The sequence below is a fragment of the Sceloporus undulatus genome, chromosome 11 (genome assembly GCF_019175285.1).
Source record: "Sceloporus undulatus isolate JIND9_A2432 ecotype Alabama chromosome 11, SceUnd_v1.1, whole genome shotgun sequence".
NCBI lineage: Eukaryota > Metazoa > Chordata > Lepidosauria > Squamata > Phrynosomatidae > Sceloporus > Sceloporus undulatus.
Genome location: NC_056532.1, coordinates 8,559,914 through 8,564,917, shown reverse-complemented (window position 1 = coordinate 8,564,917; position 5,004 = coordinate 8,559,914).

Genomic DNA, 5,004 nt, shown 5'->3' with positions numbered 1-5,004 from the left:
TGTGGCATAGGTAGAGGCGCGCATGTGCCACAGACGCACAAAACAGCCCTTGCCTAGGGTCAAAAACAGAAAGATAACAAGTTCTTAATGCAAACCTTATTTGCACAACAATTCCCTTTTTTCTGTTCTCTCGCCGGAGAAGCTATCAAGCCGATCACAACAGTATCTCACCTCTTTTAATACACAAATACATGCATTTGTGCGCCTGGCGTACAATTGGCTCCCTTCCGGCTGACGTGACCCCTAGACACCGGCTTTGCATGACAAAAAAAGAGGCCCCTACCTTGATGGGTTGTGTGTTTCCATTTTCATTTCGACCTCGTCGGATTCCTTACCTTTGTCTATCACTTCGCCGCCACCACAAACCACAAACCTCTCCAAAATTCATGGAGGGAAATAACCCTGGAAAGGATCAAGAATTAAGGACTGTGAGCCAGCATGGCGTAGTTGTTTGAGTGTTGGACTATGGCTCTGGAGACCAGGGTTCGAGTCCCTGCTCAGCCATATATATCATGATCCAGAGTTATCTATCTATAGATAATATACAGTCGGCCCTCGCTTTACGTGGGGGATCCGTTCCGGACCCCCCCCCCGCGTAAGGCGAATTCTGCCTATGCTCAAGCCCCATTGGAAACATGGCGCGTGGAGCTCCATGGGCGTGTGCGCCCATTCAATTGAATGGTACGTTCTGCCCCATGCGTTCCCCGCAGCTTGAGCGCATAAGCTCAAGTATGTGTAAAGCGCGCCCACGTATGACGCGGGCACACTGTACTTTCAGTACAAAAACACATGTATATATAGAACTCAACATGGTGTAATGCAATGATTCCCAAACTCTGGTCCTTCAGGTGTTTTGGACTTCAGCTCCCAGAAGCATCCACCATCTTGGCCAACGGTCTAGGATTCTGGAAGCTGAAGTCCAAAACACCTGGAAGGGAAGAGTTTGGGAACCACTAGTTTGAGCGTCGGACTAGGACTGGAGACCAGGGTTCAATTCCCGGTTCGGCCATAGAATGCCATTGACCTTGCGCAAATTGCGCTCTCTCAGCCTCAAAGGACGGCAATGGCAAACCGTGCCAAGAAAACCCCAGGATAGGTTTGCCTTAGGGTCGCCGTAAGTCGGAAACGACTCGGAGGCACACAACAACAAGAACCATTTCTTGGGAGTCGGGCCACTTCTTTGATACTCTTGCAGCTTCGTGGGAATACTGAGATTTATCGTCGGAGGTGGACGCCTTTCGACGGAGGGTCGGTTCGGTTGCGTTAATTACGAAACCCTAAAGCTTATCTGTATTTAACGTCCCATTTTTGTCAAATTTGTGGAGGAATGAGGAGGGGAAGATGAAGAGGGACGGAGAGGGAGAGGCCTCCAAACGGAGAACCCGGCGCAATTAAAACTCCCGAAATGTAGAGGAGACTAATTGCAAAGGGATGACAAATATAGTTATCATTGCCGACTAATTAGCGAGCCGGCTTCAGTGTTTCTGGCCTTGATTAATCCTGACTATGTGTTAATAAGTTATGGGAAATGGGTTGTAACTTGTGAATATATACTATTTGCTCCGCTCTCCGCCTTGGGGTGCATGAGGATCTCCCCCGGTGCGTCCGCAGGTGCGCACAAACGCAACTCACATTCATGCCTGAGATATGTGGGCCGACGCTTTTGCAGCCTGTTTGGGGCCCAATATTTTGCTTTTTAAAACTTGGTTGGCAGAGGGATCTGGGAAAAGCTATCACTTAAACTGTTAAGGCCACCCAAACATAGCACCGGTTTATCTCCTCCGAGTCCAAACTCTGAAAGTGTCATTTTCTGTACCCCTGGGCTCCAAATTTCTACCATTGCGGTGACTTAAAACTTCAGAAATAGAGCATAGGCATCCAACAAAAAGGGAATGTAAACACAACAAATAGAAGACCAATGTTCAATGTCTACCTTTGTGCAATGCTAGGCATTCAGGTTTGTTGTGGTTGTGTGTCTTCAAGCCATTCCTGACTTATGGCAACCCTAAGGCGAACCTATCATGGGGTTTTCTTGGCACGGTTTGTTCAGAGGAGGCTTGCCGTGAGGCCGAGAGACTGTGACTTACCACCAAAGTCACCCAGAACTTGGTTCTCCTTACGTTTCAAACAACAGCTCTCATCCGTTTCTCCCTTTCTTAGGATAAGAAATTGTGGGGGTCTTCATTCGAAGCACCTTGAGGACCAAAGGTTCTTCGCTCCTACCCAACAGCACTTGAGATCGCACTACAAAATGGTTGTATCTTCCTTCCCTCCGTTGCATGCGCCCAGTTCTCTGAGCGATAAAAATGAGATCTGGTGCCCCGATTTTGGATCGTTCGGAGCTCCCAGCCAGGAGAAAAACGACGCTCGCTTTTTCGCGCCATCGTTCAAGGTGCCAAAAAGGGACGTCAACCCAACTTGTAACACTAGATCAACTCCGCTGACACCTCCGTCGCGTCTGGAGATTTACGCCTTTATCTTTTTGCGTTGAAAGGTAAGACTAATAGTAAAATGTTAATGCCGTATTCTGGGGGTAATGCCGTACATAAACGAACGACACGACGGGGGAAATGCAGATAAATCACCGCGGCGTTCGGAAAGTAATTGGTTGGGGAGTGGAAAACAAACAGGTTTGGCAAACCGTTGGTTGGGGGGTTGTTGTTGTTGTTGTTGTTTCCTTTTTTTGGAGGGGATGGAATAGTGTTTGACCTCTATGGTTTTTGAGTTGCAAGCGGTCGGAGGCTGGAAACTTCTGCCTTGTTAAGATCTTTGTGAGCAAGGTCCAGGAATCTAGTTGCAAGCAACCCATGTAAGTGGAGGAATCAAAATCCATCAATTTAATTTGCGTTGAGAGTTGTTGTTGGTTCTTTAAGGCATCAGTCCTTTCCATTCCCAATATGGGGAAATGTGAGAAGTTTGGTACATTTCTCCCAAAAATGAAAGGAAATCCGCACTTGTGTTGTTGTTGTGTGCCTACAAGTTGTTCCCAACTTATGACAACCCTAAGGTGACTCTATCATGGGGTTTTCTTGGCGAGATTTCTTCAGACGGGGTTTGTCATGGCCATCCTCTGAGGCTGAGAGTATGTGACTTGCCTCGGTTCCCATGGCTGAGCTGGGATTTGAACCCTGTTCTTCAGAGTCCTAGTTAATGCTCAGACTGCAACATCACACTGCATTGTGTCAAATCTATGGCAGAGAGGCACCCCATTTCCACATCAGATCCCACATCTTCTCACAAGTGGCAACTGCAGTCTCAGTTCTGGTCAATGTTTGATCCAAGGTGTGGGAACTCTTTAACTACGGTTGGCCCTTTACATCCATGGATATGAAAATATTACCATATCGGGGCTTGAAAATATTGAAAACACTTGCATTCCAAAAAGCGAAATTTGATTTTGCCATTTTATATAAAGGATACCATTTTACTCTAATGGGACTTGAGTATCCACAGATTTTGATATCCACAGGGGGTCCTGGAACCAAACGCTGACGGATAGCAAAGGCTCACTGTATTTCAATTTCTTCATTGTCGAGGCTGACTTTGTGTAGTTCCAGTGCGGTCATTGTTTTTGTTTGCTTTACGTTCAGCATCAAGCCTGCCTTGGATACTTTCTTCTTCCACCAGAAACATCTCGAAACATCTCAAGGGCTTTCATAGAGAGGAAGATGAAGGTTTGTCCGTGGCAGAAGGTCAAACCAGATCTCATGGTTCTAAGTTAGAGGAGGATAGATTTCAATTGAGCATTGGAAGGAAATTCTCGATGGTAAGAGCAATTCAGTGATGAAACCAAGGACCTAGAAAGGTGGTGGGGTACTTTCCATGGATGTCTCCAAAAAGGTTTGGACAATGTCTTGCTGGGGATGTACCAGCTGTAGAAAAAGGCTGAATAACTCCTTGGTGGACTTCATATTGTTGTTGTTAGCTGTCCTCGACTCCAACTCATGGCGACCCTGTGGATGAGACATGTCCAAGAATCCCTCATCCTTCACTGCCTTGTCCACATCTTGCAAGCCCTTGCCCATAACCCTCCTGATCGAGTCTATCCATCTGGTCTGTGGTCTTCCTCTCTTTCTTCTACCTTCCACCTTTCCTAGCATCGTTGTTTATTTCTAGTGACCCATGCCTTCTCATGATGTGGCCAAAGTACAATAGTCTCACCTCGATCATCTTAGCTTCCAAGGGGAGCTCTGTTCAAGAACCCATTTGTTAGTACCAGCAGGATTTCCTGCAGAAGAAGGCTGGGCCGCTCCTTGCTAGAGATGCACCAGCTGGACTTTCTGCCTCGAGTTCGACTCAATGGCCCTGTCAGCACAAAAGCCCTGCTTTTTTAAAACTCTCCTTTGGAAATAATTCACCCTCTTGGAAAGCGAGGAGCGCCATTGCATCCCTGCGCATGGAGGGCGAACTTAGCGCCGTTGCCACAGCAACGCTACGGCCGGGCACGGGCGCCCCTTCCCCGTTGCCGGAGATGTCCCGTTGACCTCACTTAGAATTATTAGCTTTAGCCAAATAAAATAATTTGTATTAATAAAGAGGCCGTTTTCTCCCGGCTCCCAAGCGCGCCTTTCCCCCAGAAGGCAGAGTGACTCCTTAATTACACTTTTAACGGCGCGGTGATTAATGTTCAATATGCAATACCCCGTTTAAATAAGTCACTTATTAACACCTTTAATATGTTTTAATTCCTCCCGCCTCCTCCTCCTCAACTGGGCTGTCACATTAGCAGGACGGCGCATGGGTTGCGTAGGGTCCGCCGTGGGAGATGGTTTTATTCCAGGCACTAGATGGTGCTCTTATATTGGACAATATCTTTACGTGTCCAAAAAAGCAGAAAGGATGGTTGTCTGAAATAGGTTAAAAAGGGAACACAGGTCCAGTCTCCTTTCTCCAGGATTCCAAAATCCGAGATGTTCCCAAATCCAGAATTGTCCACATGAGTGGCTGAGATAGCGACACCTTTGCTTTCAGCGGGTTCATTGTGCACAAACTTTGCCTTGTGCA